At 42.8% G+C, this 22,872-nt stretch overlaps 1 protein-coding gene across 3 annotated transcripts in view; it reads right to left on the reverse strand.

Annotated features, from left to right (window-relative positions):
* PPARGC1A (PPARG coactivator 1 alpha) overlaps positions 1-22,872 on the reverse strand; it is a 359,215-nt gene that overhangs the window by 33,205 nt on the left and 303,138 nt on the right. The window lies entirely within an intron of this gene.

The following is a 22,872-nucleotide window of genomic DNA, read 5'->3' on the forward strand; positions in this document are numbered from 1 at the left end:
AGATCAATTATCTAGGATTTTTAGGCTGATCCTGCTGCTGTTAAAATAAATGAAAAGCCTTTCCCTGGTTCCAGGGATCTGATCCAAACTCGGGGATATCAGCTGGGAGTTTTTCCACCCACTTCACACTGGCTCATCGCTCTCCTGGTTCACACTATGACAAGATTTCAGCTAAGTTCAAATCTCACATTTGAGAGGGAATTAGCAAGGAGTATACACATAAGTAAAATAAAAGCTCACCTTCTTATAAAAAATAGTGTTAGAAAAGTCAACATCAAAACATTGACAGTAACGTCTCAGAAGAGAAAAAAAAATCAAGTGAACCTGGGTGTCCCCTCAGTATGACTTTTTCCTGCAATGCTGCATTTACCAGGCTCTACAGAGAGATGACCATAAACCACACAGATAATTCCTCCTGTCAGGCTCCTCTGACAAATCAGCCTCACAGGTTCTTGCAGACAAGCTCCGTCTTCTTGTTAGAAAGCCACAAATTGCTCTGGTGCTTACAGCACTGTCTCCCAGAAATGAATAAACACTCAAGCAAAGCTAATGCTAAGGAGAAGCATTCACTTATAAGGCCAAAAGGTGCTTGGCCACTGAGAAAAAGAATCGAAGTCTATGCATCTAGTAACTTCCACCATACCATGTAGAAATATGCCTAGTGCCATGGTAATTCAGACGCTTTACTCCACTGCAGGTGTAGAGGGCATGGAAATAAGCAAAGGGAAGCCACCCTGTGAATAAAATCATGCTCCAAATACAGCTCTTCACAGTCACTTTTTGAGAAGAAAAGAGGAAAATTAACGGTGTCACTTTTAGAAAAGTATAAAAGGAGGATATTAGGCAAAGAAGCACTTTGCATTGTAATGAGGCAGAATGGCATGGACTTCAGGCTCTGGCTTGAAATCACTGCCCCAGGTGGTTTGGGGGATTCTGGCTGCCTGACCCCTGCCTCAGCAATGGGAACGTCCCCAGCGAGTCCAGCTGGTAGGGTGCCCCTCCACCCCGCGCTACCCAGCACTTCAGCACATGGAGCTGACAACAAGGCTCCAAGTGTTGCTATTTCTAACTGGGAATGCCTCCTTTAATAATAGCATGCCAGAAGAAACCCTGATATTTGCTGTTAGCTGCTTAGCTCTCATGCTTTAAACAGACATTCAAGTGCGCTGACATTCAAGAACAGAAAGTTGAGTGGACACTGGTCCTCATCACAGCAATTTCAATTAGTTTTGTACAAGTTTCAACATTCAAACACCCCAGAGAAAGCAAAGGATGTGACAAAGAGGACTCTGTTAAACAATTAATGTCACTTTCCATTATTGCTTCAGTCCCAATTTACAGAGCAAATAAATCAAAGTCACCACAGATGAAGCACACTAGCTGGCTAACACATGTCTATTCACAAATGACATGGCAGTAGGAACACATTAGTCAGGAAAATGACATTGCAAGATAACCTTTTAAAGGTTTAACTATGCTATTGCTCCTAATTGTCCTAAATTACTATTTATAAAGAAACACATTTATTAGATACAGCAGGAACAGGGCTGAGGAGAGATGCGGAGAGAGAGATGGTCGGGCACATCACCGTCTGAGTAATAATCACTGAAGCAGCAACTTTCTGCTTTGCTATCACAGCCTGAGTCGTGGTGTTGACAGCACTGGGGAGAAGCAATGCTGTGGCCAAATGCAGGATATTTCACGGTTTCAGCGCTGTCACCTAGAAGTCCACGTTGCAGAGCAGGCTCCAACCTGCTCACCAAACAGACTCGGAATTAGGCCCATGAGCACCTTCGGCATCTGCTGAGGGCAGTGGAAGTGAAGGGTGCTCGGCGCCTGAGTAAGGCACTCAGAAATCCTCTCAGTTGTGTTCTGAGCTTCCAAGTTGAAAATTATTTGCTTCCATCTCAAGAAGTGTCCGTGAAGTTTTTAGACCACCTGAAGGAAATACAGAATGCAACAAAAAGGGGTGGAGGACTATCTCACATGTAAAGCCACACGGCAAACACGTGGGATTTTTACGCTCACAAAAACACTTCATAATGACTGTATTTTGCTAACGAATGGAACTTTTTAATGCAGACGCAGTTATGCATCACTTCTCAGCCATGTCACATGAACTTCTGAAAATCTTTTGTTGCTGGTTTAACATAAAGACGGTGGGGCCACAGGGTTTCTTGATCCCTGTAAATTTCCACCTGCCAGAAGGAGGCAGGGAACCTGAGCATGGCACTGCGTGCATGTGTTTGCATGCATCTGAGTGCTAGAGTTTCCAGCATATCTAGAATGATATTTGCTCTGAAGAAAATAAGATTTGGCACTGGTGCCATTGTGTACCAAAAAACAAAACAGGGAAAGCTGCCTAGTGCTGTAAGTGGCCAGAACACCAACTGATCCTCCAAAATGGCACCTAAGCACCATGAGAAGTTTCTAACTGTGCTCTTCTGTGTTTTTACAAGTTTTGCTTTAATCTTTAATATTTCTACAGCACTAAAAATAATTCTCTGTCTGAAAACACTTTATTAGTAGTGTAACAATCTTATTCTAATTGGTTTCTGCCTTCAGTAAAATGTCTCCAGAGATATTGTCTCTTTGGCCAGTGAAAAGATCTAAGAAATTAGGTGATAATTTACCCACACAAAGGTATTTAAATCCTCTACCCTTGGTAATTCCTTCTCCTGTGCTTATTCTGCCTATTGATGGCACTGGGTTCACCTGGTGGTTAGTGCTTCACATCTGCAATACAAGTTATTTGTCAGCAGTCCCATTACAGAAGCACACCCCCTGGGGTAGGCATATTGAGCAACGTTGTGGTTCTTCCTTAGATTTTTCTTCCTTAAAACAATTGTGCAAAATTTTAAAACGACCATCCTTACCATCACCAATCCCTTCCTGAAAACCCCGAAGCCAGCATTCAGAGCTCCTGACACAGGACTCTGCTATGGCTCTTCCGCAGTCAGCATGGGTATGCTGATTCACTCCAGACAAGGGTCTAGCCCGTTATACAGTAAACCTTGTTTTCAAAATGTTAATAGCATCTGTAACATTCTCCCTCTGGTTGATTCAGTAAGCAAGTGATGACGATGCTCTCAAGTTTCTCCACTGATGACTTGAATGATGCAGAAGCCCTTCTTGATTCACACTGAAAGATTAGGGCCTGAACTGCGGTATTAATCCACAGCCCTGGGCTGGGAGCAGTGGCAGCTTGCCACGTCTTCGTGAAAAAAACAGGAAACTTTGGGACAGATCTGCAGCTGACAGAAGCTGTCACGGCTCCAGCAGGCCAGCTCTGTAAGCAATTCGGAGCAGCCAGGTGGATACCTGAAGTCACAAGGGATCACTGTTTCAACAGATCGACTCATTTCTCCTCGGTAGCCTAAGATCTATTCATAGCATAATTAACAAAGAAAATAAAAGATTTTCCTCCAGCTGAAAATATCTAAGTGATCTAAAAATACTAATACATTATGGCACTACTTATGAAAGCACAAAAATGACTTGTGAGCACATCTGGGGCTTCCAACAGGATTTAATTCCTTAATTTTGGAATAAGCTCATCCTAAAGACTCACAATACTAGGAGATATGAGGGGTTTTGCCCCTTCTTGCACATAAGGATGCAGAGGCATTGAAAAGCTCACCACCACCATCCCAGCCCCAAAGTGCAGGGGTAGGGCCAGTTCATATCTCAGCCCTGGCCCCACAAACCAACCTCTGCCACCCAAGAATGAAGATCCACAGGCTGGGCAAAAGCCCAGGAAAGACAGGAGAAGGGAAAGGCTCAGGGAAAGGGAAAGGCAATCTGTCAGCTGCAGATTGTCCCAGCCACAGGAAAATGAGGGCTGAGGCCAGGGGCTGCTGATGGGAAGAATCACACCCCAACTTTTCCATCTTCTAGCAGACGGAGGCAACCTGCTACGCCACCGGCACAGACTGTGCAGTGATGGAGATTTGGTTGCCTTCACAATGTCCTGTCCCAGGCACATTGCTTTTCCCTTGACATAGAGCTGGCCACCCCCAGCAGTATTTTCTCCCAGTGAAGAGGAAGCACATGCTCCACTCTACCTGTTCACGTTCAGTCCCATGACATTATATAGTTTGAAAAGTATTTTAACTTCGCTTTTACTGTTCAACTGCTTTGCAAATCCTTAGGCATCCTGCACTGTCTTACAGAAAAAAACCCACATGATGCATTTGCATTAGAACGGTTTTCCAAGGTCTGTTAGTCTGGTCCCCAAGAGACGTTCCCATAATTGAAATGCTTAAGTCCAGAGCTATCAATTATCTTTAAAAACAAAATGGAGTCCCACTAGGAGAAAATTACAGCCAGGTTTCTTTATATGTAGTAGAAATGTGGGGATTAATTATCACCACCCCTGTGAAAATGCCTTTAGGGTATGGGAAGGAAATGAGAGATCTTCTCTTCTTCTTGAAGGAGACAGATACACTCACATGCCGCACACGCACCTGCAGGCAAAAGACAACTTGAACTGAGAGATCACGTTCTGATTTCAGCAGTCCCACTGCCCAATGTATGGACCGTGTATGTACCTCATCTGATGGACACACCAGGTCCTAGTATTTTCAGTCCAGCTGGGTTTCTGGAGATGCATCCTGACCTGAAGAAACGTACCTCTGCGCAGGAACTTGGTGAAATGCTACCCTGCTTATTTTCAAGGAGCAGGCATTTTCTGAGCAGTATTTACACAACTCAAAGTAACAACATAAAAGCAACTATATTTATTATTATCCACATACTCAATACGGTGTGTATTTGTGGTCTCAGACACTTCTAATGTTTATTCTTGGTATCTGAACCCGGGTTATTTTCTCTCCGAAAGAGAGAGGCGCTGACCTGACATTGTAAGACGTCTGTCAAGTACCTGGGATTAAAGCAGCACCACTTAAAGCCATGGCATGGGCCATGTGCCAATAGGGTTTTCTTTAAGATTTTGCCCTTGATCACCTGAAGCGATGCCGCCACAGCTCCTGGGAGACGGGCTATCTTTTCAGGTGAAAAATCTAACCTTTTTGCTATAAACTAAACATGTCAGTTTAAAAGAGCCTACTAAATATTCTTCTAGCACAAAGTCGCTTGTTTTATTGCTTCTAACGAGTTGTTGCAGTTCAGAAGTTTCCATTACAGCCTGGCAATTAAGTTTCTAATAAACTGAAGAGCTACTAATTGACTTATTCATCTCCCAAACTGAGGATCCAGCTAGCAACCTGTAACACGTTTTACATCTTCTGACCAAAATTCATTCACATTTTGCAAGCCATTTCAATTTCATTTGTGTAAACTGCATCTTTCCCCTCTCTGATAGTAATCTTTGATTCTGGGGAAAAGGCAAAACAAAAATTCATCCGAGAGCAAGCTATCGTGTGCTGCTGGCTGCGTTAGCGGGACCAATGATAAGATATTGCTGTGCTTGAATCACTGCACTGGTGGTAGACCCAATATCAAAAATTTATGGTAATTGAAACCACAGAATCTTTGGAAACGCAGTCAATTTGACTCAGTATCAAAAGGTCACTCTATTCAATTTATACTCAGTGCTGAGCACAATATTGAGAAAACACCTGAAAGCAAATGATCTTATCAGCAGTTTGTGCCTCAACATTTACTGACTACATAGGCTAATTTGCTGATTACTAAATAAATGCCTTACCTGTGTTTTGCACTGGTCTAGCTCACCAGAGGGGCTCTTTACCTTGGGCAGAACTTGACCAGGAAAGCACTCCCTGCTCTCAGCATTAACCTCACCTCTGTCACACCTGGATGTGTAGGATTTGTATGGCAGCCTGCTGTACGGAGGCCTTCCTTGTGCTGTGCTACCTGACACAGCCCCTGCTTGCTGTGTCCTGCGTGCTTCATTTTCACAGACCAGGAAACGCAGAGGGAGGAGAAGGCCTGGTGTGTTGTCACAAGCTCCAGTGTGAGAGTTAGGGTGGGCTGGAGCACAAAACTCTGCCTACATCTCCAGTGGGGGGAAAAAACAAGAGCAAGGGAATTGCAGGAGTGTAAAGGGGAGAAAGAGTTGGATGAGAAGACAGAGAAAAAAAAAAGAAAGGCTGGGACTTTCCCTTGGCTGGAGTGAGAGTGATGGGGAACTGAACCTTGCTGCCTCCTGATGCTGATGGGGACGCGGGGCCGAGCAGGGGACACAGAGAGCAGGCACTGGGGGTGACACAGCACGGACAGACAGACAGACGGACCTGCACAAGCCGTTCCCCCTGCAGGAGCGAGAGGTCAGGCAGGCTGACTGCTGGGCTTGAGTGGCACACGGTGCCTGTCACACATGCCTCCGTGCCCGTGCAGTCATCATGCACATGACAAGATCCTGAGCAACAACCTGCATGGAGACTTTTAATTATTATTCCACTCTTAAAATGTACGGCAGGGTACAGAGTCACAGCTGCTGGCTGAGGGCCCCCATCCAACAATGTCTGATAAGGAACGAGCACTGCTAGAAGAGGGAAGGGGAAAAAGAAAGATACAGGTTACTGTGGGAGGTTAGAAGATGTTTAGGACTCTCCCGGCTGCAGAGTTTTCACTGACAATGTCAGCAGTATTTCAGTCCAGATATTCAAGCACTGCTTGCTCAGATATATTTATTTACTTGATTTATGGTACATGCCTACACTAATCTCTCTATGCACTCACGTAAAATTTTTCAGCATTTATGTACCTTTGTTAGGCTGCATGGCATGTTTGGGGGGAAAAAAGGAGCTACGTATATTTTGCAGTGATTATTTCACACACATAATTGATGTAAAAACTGCTTTTTCCTCTCGATAATGACAGACATCTCTAAAAAATGCACTCGAGTGTTAGTACATATCCTTCCTTTGAAAACTACGAAGCGTAATCATCTCGCTTTTGTCCATTCTCTATTTCAGTGTTGCATTTGCTCTAGTTTTAATTATATTGGATGCATCAGGACGTCTATCATAATCCCTACTTCTTTCTAGAGATTTATGACTGTATACAAATATAAATTTCAGGGGAAAATTATATACAACACACCAGAGAAAAGTTTAAATATATTTTTAACTTTTACTCAATTACACAGAGACTCTGTTTTGTGCAAAGAGAACACACACACGTACAAAAGTTTCTTTTAAATAGCAAAATAAGAGAGACGCTTACATCTGGTACCTTTTTTTTTTTTTTTTTTTTCAGAAAACTGGAATTTAATTTGGCTGGGAAATTAGCATTTGTAAAGTCTCAATGTCATTAAAATTTTATGATGTTTTAATTTATTAGTGTGTTAAGCTTCATCAAACCTTCCCACCACACCTGTTGAGCAGGCACTACAAACATGAGGACTTCAGTCATGTCTCACAGGAGAAAAACACAGGTTTTGCTTAGACCTGCAGTACGAAGGGATCAGTACGCTGTTAATACGCCTGGGCTTTCCATACATTTTTGTTGTGATCTAACTGGATGGCTGCCATATGGTTTCATTTCCTACACACTTCTGAGCTGGCTGAAGACAGTCTTTTCAGGCTCAACACAAAAGCTTGTTTACAAGGCTAAAGATGCATTTACATTATATCTGTTATTTATGCAGCTATACTCTTGTCTTTAAATATCACGGCAATGTCCCCAACATCTTCCTGGTATGTCCCAGCAGAAGTGACGAGTAACGCATACACCATTATAGAGGTGGCTTGGCTAGATAAACAAAGATAGGAGACATGAGTCCTAAAAAAATGAGGAAATCACCAAGAAGAGGAAAAAAAATGTGTCTTTAGATATGTGCATTCAACTCTTACCAAGCTAAAATAGTTTCAGAAACTTTGCTACAACCACTGTGGATACTTGTCATTATGAAGGGATGTGTCTGAATTTTCAGCTGGTTAAGCATTCGGACTAGGTTAGATGTCTCATAATACCCTTAACTGTATATTTCCTTGATTGTCACTGTGTGCTAAGGCTTTAATGTTCTTTTAATGCAATTTTGTGTATGTGAATAGAATCATAAACTAGAAATGGTGATTTTAACACAGAAAACATTAAAAGCATATAAAGACCACAGTAAAGCTATCTGTTGCAAAACCTCCTCTATAGAAAGTCAGTCGTTGGCTCATTTCTAAGTTTGCTGGAACTCGCTAGTCTTCAGAGGTAATATTGATACAATCTGGAAATGTAAAATAGATGTAGATTAAATGGTATGTAAATTGTAAAATAAAATGTAAAACTACCTTGGTAGTTTACACCCAAACTGCCTTGGTCATTTACCCTCAACCATCCTAGCAGAATGATGTAGTGCACACACACTGGGGTGCACGCTATAGTTCCTACAGCAGTTGCCTCTCTTCTATTTATTTCCTACTCAAAATTGAATACATTGCTCCTGCTCTGATAGCCTTTTAAAACTGCATGTCACTGGTCTGCTGTCCAAATGAGGTAAAAAGCTGTATTTTCCTCTAGAAGACACTGATGCTAACTAACCAAACTCTTCAACATCAGAAATGGTGAAAATGAGCCTAGGCATTATTTTTTTGTGCTGCCTCTTTAAAAATGACCCCTAAAAGGAAATCAAGTCCAGCTGTAGCTATCAATGCACTAAATATCATATTAATTAGGCTGTTCCTTTAGGCAGGGACTGTCTTTTTGTTACGTGCTCACACGGTCCCTTTCACACTGGTGTCCTGATTTACAATCGAGCTTCGAGATGCTGCCACGGCACCTACAATAAATAATTTTGCATACCTCTTTTTAATCCTGCTAGTAACTGAAAGAAAGAGAACATGGGCCCAGATGTTCAGCTGCTGTAAATTAGGGCCTCTCCACAGGTTTTAATGGAGCTCTGCAGATTTACGCTAGCTGAGGATCTGGTCCTCTGCTCATTGGGTTTGTCGATGTGAAGCTCGGGGCAGCACCTCCTGCCTGCTGTACCAGTACCAGTCTGCCACTGGGACCAGCAGCAGCCCAGCTGGGGTAGCCCAGAGCCCACTGAGGGCTAATTCATCCTGTTTACCATGTGAGTTGTGCAGCTGAGCTCTGTGCTGCTATGACTAAGAGCAGTTTAAGCATAGCTTGGGTGTATGTAGCCTGTGATGTAGCAGACCCTGAGCTCACATTCACTGCTAGAAATACACTGATGTACCTGTTTGCAGCAAGCGCTTCCTCAGTTTAAAAGTTATCCCCGCTGAAGTTTACACAAGTTCTAGTTTGAGCCTACCGAACTGCCAGACGCACAGCAAAGAGTTTTTTAGCACGGGGTATGCCTAACCTCAGGAAGGAAAAGTAAATCGCAGCCATGTGAATACTACAACAGAGGTGGAGCCCTGCACGTGACCGGTTTCAGTTCCAGTCCAATGCCACAAACCTTACCGTGCCCTGGGAAGGGAGAACAGGTTTCGTTTCGTTTCTAGAGGCAGAAGGCTGGGGCCACCTACCACAGCAGCACGACCTCTGCTCCTGAGGATGGGACGCTGCCAGCACACCGGGCACAGCCTGCTGAGGGTGTGCGGTGGTATGGCTCCTGTTTAGGCAGCAATAAAACCCTGTTTTGTAAACTGATGTAGGGATTACATGCATGCTCACACCACCAGTGTGTGTGTGGGGGGAAGCCTAGAGAGAAGAAAGTAAATATGGTACACTTCATCCTACAAAACAGAGAGCAGAAAAAAAAGAGGCCCTGTGGTATTTCCAGTAAAAAGGAGCTATCTATAAGTGAATAATACTGCACGGTTTTATACGCCGCAAGCACTCCAAGCTGCCAGCTTAGTATTTCACAACAGCTGAGGGCCTTGCTCCCTGTTCCGGCAGCGAAGGGAGCCCCAGTCCTGAAGAAAGGCTGCCCGGTGAGCATAGCATGGATGTGGCATTTGGCTCTCCTGTGGATTACAACGCCACAAACCAAACACAACCCACCGAAGTCAACATCTTTAAACCAGGGCAGATTATGCTTGTAAGTGAGAAGCAAATCGGGCCCTTTGTGTCCGCCCTCCTTTCCCCAATAAAAACAAAATCCGTTCCCCCTCCCTCAGACACATCACCAGCAGCAGCCCAAGCTGCGAAAAGTTCAGCTTCACCACCGGCATGATGTTCATTTCCATTAGGCTGGGTCTATAAAACCCTCCTCCTATTTCTGCCCTTCCACAATTTCGGAACAGCGAAGCCTGACATGCTGTTCTCTTGCAAAGCCACGCTGAATATCGGGATGTTCGAAAAATCTATACAGAGAAAGCTCTTAAGACAAGAGAGGCTGAACGTTTTCGCCACAAATGGTTTGTTTTAGCTATCTCCCTTCCTCATGTTCGGCGGAAATCAGACAGCTTATTGGCTTAGCTTGTTAGGCCAGGTTAAAGGGATGCGATGCTGAAAGGCTCTTACAGAAGCTTACCCTCAGACTAAAAATAGCAGGCACTAGAGAATTATCTTAAATACTACCAAACTTGTTCTGCACTGTGAATGCAGATAACTGTAATATGTTTCCATTTTTGGTAGTTTTACAGCTTTTTAAAGTTATGCTTGCTTTAGCTGACTATTTAATTAGTTTCTGATTCTATTTGCCACTTTTTCTCTCAGAGATATAGCCTGAGGGGTACTTTGCCTATGAATCCTTTGTATTTAGCAGTGCTGCTATTGTTAAAATCTAATGAGCTGTTGGATTTGCCAAACACTCGGTATAGGTACAAACGCTTCTTTGAAATATAAATGTTTAGCACATAGCAAATAGCAAATCAAAAGATACTCCAACGCTGCACCCTCGCTCTCTCATTGCATATCTCATCAAAAGAGAATAAAAATATAAATCTGCTTTATTACATTTAAATTCTGAAATTCCAAACTGCGTGTCTGAATGAGACATTTTTAGCTCGCTGCCCGGGCCTTTAGAGGAAAACTAAATGATTTCTGGTACCGTAAGAGGACTCACATATCAGCAAGGCTCCATGGTCTGATGCGCTACCATGCCAGTCAAACTGAGGGGCTCTCATTATTTTATTTGGGGCAAGACCTTTCAGTCCCTAATGAAGCCATCTCATCTTTAAACATATAGTGTCTTAAAAAAAAAAAAAAAAAAAAGCTACAAGCAGTTCTCACTGAAAGCCATGATAAGATATCAAAATAGTAATGCCAAAGCAAAGCAGAAATGTTCTCAGACTATATGTAAATCCTACTCCTTCTACAGCCAGTCTGAAATATATCAGTCCTGTTGCTGTTGCCTCAACTCTCTGCACTTCTGCACGCCCCACCATCGCTGGGACTTGCTGCCCAAGCACAGATCAGGAACTTTACAGGAATCCAGCACCAAGTGCCTCCACATACCAACTCCCACCTGCAGCCCTCCACGTGAGGTCTCAGGTGCTACAGCGGTCTGGGCACCAGAACGAGTGCCGTAGCAGGAGCACTACATGGGAACTGATTCAGGCACGTATTTCAGCATGTTTTCCAGTATTTATTCCTTCCCATCAAGACTGGTTTTACCACAGCTTTTTGGTACACATCACTTCTAATATAATTCAGAAATGTAAAAAAAAAAAAACACAAACAAACAACAACTTGGGTAAGGCCAAGTTCTAGAGACAAACACCAGGCAACATCAAGCTAAAACCCAGCTCTGTAGTTGAACAAAAGTTTATTCCCTATTGGGCAGACATCTCATCTGACTCCTGTAGAGCTGTTAGAGCCTGTCCTCTTAGGCACAATTTTTCTTTGACTCTCTTGCAGGGTGAGAAATGTTTTTGTTCTTAAGTAGTAGTGGTATCCACAGATATATGCCCCTGCCTTTATAAGCTGAAGCACAGTGGCATAACCCAGCCACAAGTCTTGCAGTTGGCATTAGAACCATCCATACGTCTTCATTTGGGAAGCAAGTTTTCATTTTTGAGTCAAGAGTTAAGTTCACAGCCTCTCCGTCAAGTAAACAACGTGTCTGTTGTCACCAGGCTGCTGAGCAAGCCCTGCCTTGAAAATACGCACTCAGTGCTTTTAGCCGCCTATTGCTCAGCCTTCCCTTCCATAGTCAGGCAGCAAAAATAATACTCGGTCTTCGTTATTATGATTAACATTACTATCCATCTCCCACAATTTCAGTTTCTGCTCGTATTGTGTGACGTTGGCACTATAGACAACAGCCCTGTTGCGCTAAATGATCTTTAGTCAGGTTGTAAGGGAAAGGATCCGCACACAGAACTTGCAGTTTAAGCAGACAAGATGAAGAAAGGAGGATTTGAATCCTCGCTTTACAGCAGGGGATTTGATGTCCCGAGATTACTCAATTCCTCCAGGTCAGGGAAAGCTGATGGGTGCAGGCCAGTGCTCCGAGCGGCAGCAGCCTCCCCTTCAAAGCAGTGAGCACACCTCACCAACACCAACAGTGCACGCAGTCCCTGGCCCAAAGCACTCAGAGCCCAGCTTCCAGCTGACAAAAGAAGCCTGAAACATGGTTGTCTAGAGCACTGTCACAGCACCGTGACTAAGGGGACGCTCATTTTGTGCCTTCATAAAGCCTGGAGATTCCGCTGGTTTCGGTACAGCAAAGTCCCCGTAATATTTTCACACATTAATGTCATTCCTGAATGGGGTTTTCCACAGAAAGTTAGCAAAGAGGTGGTAGTGAACAGACACAACAGAACAAGGGCAGTGTGCCACGTGTCGTCTGTACCAGAAAGTCAGAGAGACACCAGGGTGAAGTGGTGCACGTTCAGCACTGCAGCACGCTGCAGCAAAGGAGGGAAGTTTGGACCAGAGGGAAGGGACACAGTCATGGCTGAGTTCAAAAGCAAGCACTGAGACTGTATAGCTTATCCTGATCAGCTGGACCCAACCCTCAAAAGGTTGGAAGAGGCTGTAATAAAACACAGGAGGAAGAGGCTGTAATAAACCAGCAATTCAGCAAGCCTCTTGGAGGAACGAAGGGTTCACAGAACATATTGTCCTCAGTTTTCTCTTTGCATAAATTCCTTTGGGAAGATGAAAACCAGAAAATATCAAAAGCAGATTGGATAAGTCATTACCTGTCGAGATAGCCAAGGTTTGCCCCAAGGAAAAATAAACAGTAGAGAGTGAACTGAGCATTCAGCACAGCTTCATCTCAAAGGTTTCCAAATTACTATATACCAAGTAGGAAAATACTTTACTTAAGAATTTGGATGGTGTTTAGAAGGAAAAGTATTCACAAAAGCAACCTCTGTTTGTGCCCATCAACCTGCCTGTGGGCCCCAAAGAGCAGAGCCCTGCAGGAGGACAATGCGTTGAGCATCTGCAACGTCTAACCACATTCCAGGCAGAAAAAGAGAAGAAAAGCCCTGTTGCATTGCTTTTTGCTGAATACTTTAATTCTTTTCTCTTGCTAGTGAAGAGACTACACTTCTGCTCTTTCTGGACACAGTTTTAATAGCTCAAGATCTGAGTTCTGCAGTTAGGAACCTGCTGAGCTGAAGTAGCAGACTGCGGTGTGGCACTCGTTTGTGGACTTGGTGTGCAAGGCCGTCACCCACCACAGCCTGCAAAGGTCGTTACAAAGTCTGTAGGAAGTCAGACAGCGGCAACAGAGGGAGAAAGTGTCTTTGGCACAGGATCAGGGATAAAATACTTTCACAAAGGTATTAGTGGGATATCAGGCAGAGTGAATTGGAATTAGTATGAGGAATTGTGCCATTAGCACCAGCAACAGATTAAGTCCTGATGATTTTCCTTGTATATAAGGTAGAAGAAGACAGGGTAGATATTGTGTGCTTATTGAAGCGAGAAGGTTAGAGATAAGATATAATCTAACCAAATCATGGAATGCAATTTGGGAAGATACTCAAGAGTTACGGAGTCTGAATTAGCAGGTTTGTCTAATACCTATTGGTACAATTATGTCCTGATGCGAAACAATTATTGGATTCCAGAGAGGGAGAACATCAGGTGAAGTGGCCCTAATCCTTCATGAGCTGAGTAGCATTTGGGACCAGGAAGGACACCTGCACATACCCAAAGGCACAAGTATTCAAGAAGTAGACGGCAGACAGCTCCAAGAACTTTGCAGTGTACAACTTGGCACTGGGAGATACATTTTCCTTGCACACAATTCAGATGGACTTGAACATTTAAACAGCAGTCAGCATTATTTTGTAGGTTTTCTTTCCAATTCTACGAACCTTTTGACTCCTTTGCTATTGAAAACACATTATTATGCCACACTCTTGTTCTTACATCTTCCTCACACAGCTATTTTGCTAAAGTCTTTTCCATGAGTTTGGCTTACTATTTAGCAGCTGCAAAGTTAAAAAAAAAAAAAATCATTTTAGAACTGAAGAGAGCATTTGTAATGAAAATTGGAGATGTGCAAAATTTGTCCAAGATCTCATCTTAAGGCCTCTCAAGAGAACCTCGGCTAACTCATGCACGGTTGCTCTGTAAAATGCAGCAGTTTGCAAGGAAACCAGCTTTTATTTTTTTGAGGTCAGCCAAACTCATTCTGACTTGACTCTCTAGGATTAACAGTGATGAGGACTAATGTGGACTGTCTCCAAATTTCTACCACTTTGATTTTCAAAAAGATTTTTTTTTAAGCTGGGAATTTTAAGGACATAACAGCAGATGATGAGTCTTGGTCAGAAATGACTACAGTGTGATGCACTTCTGGACAATACATCGAAGGGATTTCTTTATAAGAACAAAGGCTGATTTTAGGAAGGAACTGGGACAACCTAGCCACTCTGTTGAAAGGGATAGAAGGGCAATGAGTTCTATGGTAGGATCTCTACTTTTGCTGACTCAGTGAAGACACATTTGTCATTCAAAGACAAATTAGAAAAGGGCATGGATCATGCTACATAGATGCTCAGTCTCAGTTATCAGCCAGGTACAGGCAGCTTCCAACGCATCTACCTCCAAGTGCATTTAAAAAAAGGCAATCTCTTTTGGTGGATGTGGACAGAATGTCTTTGTCAAAATTTCAGTTTGAGCAAATACTGCAAAGCGGTTTAACACGGGGAGGATTTGTTCCCGCAGAAATTGACACAAATTCCTTTAGGACAGGGGCAGCCACCCCAACTGCACAGCTTGGACTGCCAGGAGATAGAATTAGGGAAACTGGAAGATAACACTGTGGCCTAATGTAAACTCTTAAATCTGCTGTAAACAGAGCAGTAACATTGGCACATAACAAAACTGGTATCTGTCATTGCACTCCCAGAAGCAGGTGTAGGAAAGGACAAGAAACATGACGGATTTTTTGCTCATTGCTATGCATTCTGGTTGGGAAAAAAAGTATGCTGACAAGCTGTGGTACGTAGCCAACGTTACATTAATGGAGGGCAAGCTGGGATGGTTGTGTTGAGAAGAATAATGTGAGATCAAGTAGAAGTGATCCCATTTTAGGATCCTGCTAAAAGAGCAGCACAATGTGGGAACTAGAGCCTTGAGACGGCAACTTTCCTGGATTTTATAGGTTGGACTGACAGAAAACGCAAGGACATACACACACAACTCTAAAAAAGCTCCTTGGGCCAAGACACATCTTCAAGAATATTTATATATAAAATTGTCAAAAAGACGTCTTATGTTGAAGTTTAGGGATAGACCAGCATTTTTTATTATTTTTTTTTTTTAGCTTTGGGTTCAAAAATCTAAGTCTCACAAGTTTAATCTTGTGAGAGATCCAGAAACAGAACAACCACCCTCATGCAGCATGGGGCTCCCCTGACAAGCCTTCTTGGGCCTGGGCAGGCTCCCCAGAGAGTCAGTTGAGGTGTATCTGAACTGTGCTCACCAAGCAAGTGCCAGGAATGGGGCGTAAGGCCATTTTGATGGTTCGGTGGAGAATTAGCCCTCCATGGCCTTTGAGCTCTAACCATCAGCTTTACTGTAAGGTTCCTGCATTGTTTTCCCTGTGTTGCTACGGGTCAGATTTGCTCCTTCTCTGAACAGAGCCTAGGAGAAACACCAATATTGAGCAAGAGCTAATAAATCCACCCCGAGCACCAGTCAGCACTATGCAGAGACATGCTTTTGGCCCTGCAAGAGCTAATCCTGATCTGGCTGTAGGAGCACTTTGTCAGTGCTAACAAGCTGTGCCTGACTAGTTAAATAGGGAGCATGGCATCTTTCAAATGCCAGTATTTCTTAGCTTACTAAGCCTAGTCCTTTCTTCTTTCTCCCTTATTCCCGTTAGGTCTGGAGAAAAAGAAGTCTTCACATTGGGATGTACTAGTTAGGGCAGCTTCTCTCTACATTTGGCAGTCCTAAATCATGATGCCATAACTGCAGCTTCAAGCCAGCATCTCCTAGCTGGGTTGTAGGTCAGAACTTCATTGCCTGGGCTGGGCAACATCAGGAGCCTGCAACCACCTCCAGCTGGCTGGGAGGAAAAGGAGCCCTTTTACACAGCAGTGCTCCCAGGCCTTTAAAAGAAGAGTAACTTGAGTATAACTTCACCTGCAGGTCCTGAGGATTTATCTGAACTCTTATCTTCTTTCACTACTTTTGCTCTTCAATGCGCACACCATAAAACAGGGGTAGGCTGGTCACTAGTACATACAAAGAAACTATCCCGCTACTACAGGGCTTTTAGGTATTGCTATGAGACAAGTAAATAAGGACTGTGTTTAGCAACTGAAAAAAAAAAAGAAAGGAAAAATGAGTGTGGCCCAGCTCCCAATCAAGGAACCTGGCATGTCAGCTACTAAATGACCATATGAAAGCGGGGCAATTAATCTTAATTCGTGAGATGAGATTTTCAGGAAGGTTAGGTATCTATGACTAGTTTAAAAAGTAAATGCACAAAGAAGTAATGTGCCGCCAGAATTGTAACAAAAAGATTGCATGGGAAGTTATGCATTATGGATGATTTAGCAATATCATAGATAGCACTTGCTCCAGCAAAAAGAGTGAAATCATCCCTATCTTCCCATTTGTTGGCAGAATTTTAACAAGGGGCTCCTGGGAGCTCTTGGGGGCTCCTCCATGGCTCAACAGACAAATTAACTCATCAAAGGGAAGGTAGGGATGATTAACTAACAAGAGCCCCCTCCAGCCCATCACTGGCACATGGTTATTTCACCCAGATGGTGTTCACCTATGTGAAACTGGTAATGACAGTTTCAGATCAGATTTACAGAAAAACATAGATAATAAGGTGATGCAAGAGTGACATGATAAGCGTTATTGGTCTGTGATGCTCTAGACTGTGCCAGAGGCAGCAGAGCTGTTTTGTAATGTTAGCCGCTGTTTTGTAATGCTATCCTCTCTGCCCGAGAGATTTCCTGCTGCAAATGGGAGACTCGGTCTCCAGAGAGGCATTTGACCTGACCCTTCCTATATGAGAGTGGGATCAACAGCAAGGAAAATGACAAGAGATGGCAACACTCCCGTTGCATACAGGCAGAAGCAGTTTGACACCCTTTTGCTGGAAATGGATGAATGCCTCTGTAGCGTTAAGGACTGGGAGATATTTTTTATGCACTAGAAAAAAAAAAAAAGTTTTTTTTGGCTTTTCACCAGATGCAATTGAGGTGACAATTGGTAACATTTTGCTTAGTATCTTCATACAAGTGTGAAGAGTGCTTGCTGGGCTTTTAAGGACAGTCACTATAGCCAATAAAATCCACAACAGTCCTGGTGGGGGGAAAAAAAAAAGCACAGCAAACACAAAACCAGAAAAAGAATTCCAAAAATGCATAAATTTCCCCCAGATAGGCAGAGATAAATGCCTACTGCTCCTCTTGTGGGTGCCCAGAGGGTTAAATGCCTCACAGAGCACATCCAGCCAGATGTCAGTAAGCATACACTAAAGTTTTTGTTTATTAAAATAATTGCATCTTTATTGCAAAAATAATTGCATTTTTATGGATCACAATAAATGCCCTCCTGAAGTGGAGAGAAGAGGCCCAAGGTCCTCTTTGTTCAAACTCAGGCCTTGCAGAGTGGATCAGACGATAACTAGATGCAGCTAGTTAACTGATGTATAGCAGGGTGTGGGGGGGGAATAATGGATACTAGAAGACTTCTAAAACTTACATCATCCTTGCTTTCCACTGAGGGTCAATGGCTGCTCTGTGGAAATACACAAACCTACAACATTCTCACCAAAATCAAAATCCCAGTGGGAAGTCTCACTTCCATAGCATTAATTACCTGCTCTCTCCAAAGCAGTTCCTCAGTCACTGTCACTGCTCAAACAGCAACCTGGGAGAACAGTGATCGTCTTTTTATTTTTTTCACTAAGGTTTAGGAGTACTTTCAAAAGCAATTTTGAGTTCTCTCCAGGAGAAACTACCATTCCAGGAGAAAACCCCCATTATTTCTTCTAGCAGCTCATAGGGAAGCAGAATATTCCTCAGACCAAACCAATCCTCTAGATACCTGTTATCACCACCTCCTTGCAAGTAATCTCTTGGGTCAGAAACACATTTTTCACCCAATCCCTCTATTTTCAGGCAACCATATCTCCTATAGGAGAGATTTGCAGTCCACCAAGCTACTTGATGGACTGCCCCTCTGAACCCCTATAAAGATTTAATATCGCTGAGCCCTCAAGGAGCACGTGTGACAACAGGCAGAAGTAAAGAGCTGTAGGAAGCTCCCCCTGCCCATTTGACACCTCTAACCCTGTAACGTGCTCGGGAAGGCTGATCCTCCTAAACTTCATGTGACGAGCTAGATGGCTGTGAGCAGCTCAGGCAACTCAAAGCTGTCATAAATCAACAAGCCAACAACAGGAGCCCAAGGAGCTCCTCACAGAAAATGCTCTGTTTTCCTGACATTGTCCTAGTAGTCAGAAGTACCCATTATGGACCAGCACCCCATTGTGTTACTCACAGTAAAGCACAAAAGCACAGATGTATGTGAGGAAATGAAAGTGCTATTGCACTGCACCACACAGCTAAGACTTCATGACAACACCAAAATCTCAACAGGTTTTGGGTTTGTGCTTTCAGAAACAAAACCCAGTGGTTACTGCATGTGGTAAAGAGCAACCTCCAATCATGGCCATTCAGACTCATCACAGAGTGCTAATTAATTTCTCAATCGTTATGAAGCAAGGCTGTTCCTCTGTGGTGTCAGAACGGAAAATCCAGCCAAAACCACCAACGATGTGTCCCAAAGGGGCTGATTTCCACCAAAAACCTGAAACCAGCCTCCAGGGCTGAGCATCCACATACACACAGTCAGGTCTCTGTGCATGCCAACGCTGCAGCTTGTCACTTGCACACTTAGGCATCAGGATCCCTTATGCACCTGCATAAAACTACCAGAATAAAAAACAGACACAGGAGAAAAAAAGTCCCCAAATGCTGACAGGTGACAATCTGCCAGAATGGTTGCCAGTTTTTGGTGCATCCGAGCATTAACCACTGTACTATAACAACAGCAACAAGTGGATAAGATCTCACAGACACACACAGACACAAGGAGTTCCTTGTATTTTTTCCTATTCATGTGGAAAAAAAAATGTTATGCACGATTCAATACCAAATCTTTCTCCCTAAAACAAATTTACTCCATGCGATTTCCTCTTTCTGACCTCCACGTGTGCAATAGGTTAGCGGCACTACAAAAAAAGAATCCTAAATTAAGCTTCACTATGATTTTATCCTTCTGTAATGGCATGGGCCTGAGTTAATGTTAAGTGGGATGGGGCAGCAGGAAAAGAGCGTGCCAGGGTTAAGATGGAGCGTTTAGCAGCAATTAGCAATGATGCACAGTATAAAAATAGCAACAATTAAAAAAAAAAAAAAAAGAAAGAAAGAAAAGAGGTTACACTAGAAATAAAACCATTAAGGGAAATAAATTTAACAGTTTGGCCAATTAGCATTTCTCTAAGAACGGCAAACTTTCTGCTGCTGTTGTTAAGTAAATGGGGAGGGAAAAAACAGAAAAGTCTTATCAGAAATATTTACTTCACACTAGCAGTGACTCAGTGAGTGTTTTTCCAACAAAAGGCAGAACCACCGTCCCACTTTTTTTGTGACCCTCTCTGCAGTTCTAGGGAGAAAATATTTAGTTGAACATTATCGTAAGCTAGAATATGGCTCTATTTATGTGACAAGTTGACAACATACAATTTCATGCTTGTTGAACTGATCTGTGTTATATATTCACTGCGAATATTATGAAGCCTCACCATTATAAATATGAAACAGTATACATTTATTCAAAATAACTCCTGCAGTAGCAATTTATAGCTCGGTTGTTTGCGTGCTTATGAAGTCCAAATGCCACCTTAAGAAGCTGCATCTCACTAAAACAGATGTGGAGTGTGACTGTGACCAAAGTGGATTTTAGATGACCTCTGTGAAAGGAGGCTATTACATTTTTGTCTGTATGGCAGCTGACACCAGTTTGTATTTAGATATGTAGCCAGTGGGAACACAGTGTAACACAGTGTCCTGAAGGGCTCATTTTAACATGGGCCAAGACATTCGTCTAATGACCTAATTAGCTTACTACTGTTCTGCTGAGTGCTATTCCTCCCTCCTGCAAAAAGGACAGGTACTCGGCTGAGTAGCGACACGGTGAGCATCTTAAGCCTTGGCTGCTGCAGGTGAAATCCTGGCAGAGGAGTGAAATATCTCCTTAATGGGACTGTGAAGCAGATCAGTTGCATTTTCTTGATCACACGCCTGGGGAATGGTGTTGGTGGCCTCATACATCAAACAATAAGCTCTCAAAGCAATTGTTTTTTGTTCATTTGGGAGTTCTTTCCTGCCTGAAGGTTTCAACCAATGTGTGAGGTTCTTGCATGAAAACGGAGGCGAGTTTAGCCAGTCTCCAGTATGTCCAACTGGGGAAGGAAACACAGAAGCAGCACACCTCACCCACACTCGATACAGGGCATTTGCATAAATTCTTCCCAATTACACAGCAGCTGGTTTGAGTAAAATAAATTCCACTTACTGCTTGAGCGTTTTTAAATGTCAGCATAGCCAGCCGTGGACTATAGTTTACATACGCCTTCCACACAGATGTAATGCTATTCAGCTGGGCTCCTATTTAGAAGGTGCAGAAATGTGAGTCAGGGCAAAGGCATCTGAAAAGGTACCGCAGTCAAATGTGTAAGAAACTCGACACGGCTCTATTAGGAATATAAACATTCTTGTTCTTTTGCCCAGTCTCTGATATTTTCTTCCATCGGAATTGAAGGTCTTTCTCCCAGCTGCAAAAAGGGGTTTTATGATGCATTGTTACCTTTTATTGTTCTTATAAAGTTTCCTATCCCAAATCTGCATCTTTTGCCTTTACATTTATTGCTGTGTTAAACCTACAGTGTTGTCTGGTTCCCTACTAAATCTATCCTGTAACCACATACTGTACATTCATTTCTCTAGGACCTCAGTAGCTCTTATCTGTTTGCTTTTATGATCTCTTATGAACTGCTAGGAACAGCAATTTGCAGTGCTGTTTGTAAAGTCATCTCGGTCTGAACTCAGCCTTCCCCTTTTCTGTCATACAGCGGTACTCTCTGCGGTGAAATCCCATTTGCCAGAGAAGAATTTCATTACAGGATGCACTTCAGAGGGACACTAGTTCCTAAGCATCTTGTATGTGCTTATCATGTCAAGCATTTAACGTGCGTTAATCGGAATTGCAAAAAGCTGCTCATTAGAGCAGCAGCCCACATGTTGATCCGGTCCTGTGTTACCTTCCGACTCACTGATACATTGCCCACTCCACGGTACTGCCCAGAGCTATTCGGTTTCTGCTCTCTAAGGCCTCAGACATGCTGCTATGCTGTTCACACAATCTCAGTTCTTTTAAGCACTTTGATAAGCTTTATTCTGCCATTATACCATCGAGAACATTAAACACAATGTTTAAGTTCTATGTTAAATCACAATCAGTTCCTATTAACTGTTCCGAGCTCCTCATTTTTATCAACAGTTACTTTATTAAATCCTTAATAATATAGATGGAATAGTTAGTTAATTTGTGTGTTGAGCCATGGATGTTAATTTGTAAACATAATAACATACTGCAATCATTTGCATAATAGCATTTTAATCTTTTTAGTAAAAGCTGTAATTCCCTACAAAGTACGCTGCAGTAGAAACTAAGTGACTATTGGTAATAATAAAAAAGGCCTTAAAATTCTGATCCTATTATAGTGTTGGAACATACCCAAACTGCTACCATAATCTCTGAAATGTTACTGTTCTCTGATTTAGGTGTCTGTGTCAAGAATAAAAATGAAGTATAACTGGTAGCAGTAGACTATTTCCTAAATGTAATTTAGTATTCACTAAGCACCAGCACTTTGCAAATAGCTCTGAGGCTTTCCTTCAAAGTTCAGAGCTCTAGTTATGCATATTGTGTGAGGTACACCATGCAGCTCACCTCTAGACTTTGTTGTGCTGAATAGATGGCTATGATAAATCATGCTGATTTGGCACTGAAGGGCATCAGCCATCAAGGATTTGACTACTATGTCTTTTTTTCCCTGAGATTATATCTCCTTGAACTGCCTGCCCTGGGCTACTAGTTTTGGAGAAAATTAAAAAGTGGAAAAAATGCTAGGAGAGGCCAGTAGAGAAAATCTATATAGGCTCAGTTCTCTGGAAACCCATTAACACCAGTCACAAGACTGGCAAAGAAAACATTGGTGGTTGTTTAAAAGTCAGGCCAAGTCATTTTACGCAAGATCTGGTAATTCATTAATCAATCTGGCTGCAAACCTTGAATGAATAACCTGAAATAGTAAAAGAGACTGGCAGCACCACAGAATATTAGAGAGTCTACGATTTGAACCAAATTACCCCGGTGGAGTTTAAGGCTCCCCTCTACCCTCATTATCTTTCTGATGTAAACCTTTCCAAATATGTAAGAAATCATTCATCCCTGTGAATGTCCCTGCTGCCAGGAGTTAAAGAGTATACATTTCATTGTGAATCTCTTTCTCTCCCCACATTCTCATTGCTTGCAATACAG

This window comes from Anas acuta, chromosome 4, assembly GCF_963932015.1.
Source record: "Anas acuta chromosome 4, bAnaAcu1.1, whole genome shotgun sequence".
Classification (NCBI taxonomy): domain Eukaryota; kingdom Metazoa; phylum Chordata; class Aves; order Anseriformes; family Anatidae; genus Anas; species Anas acuta.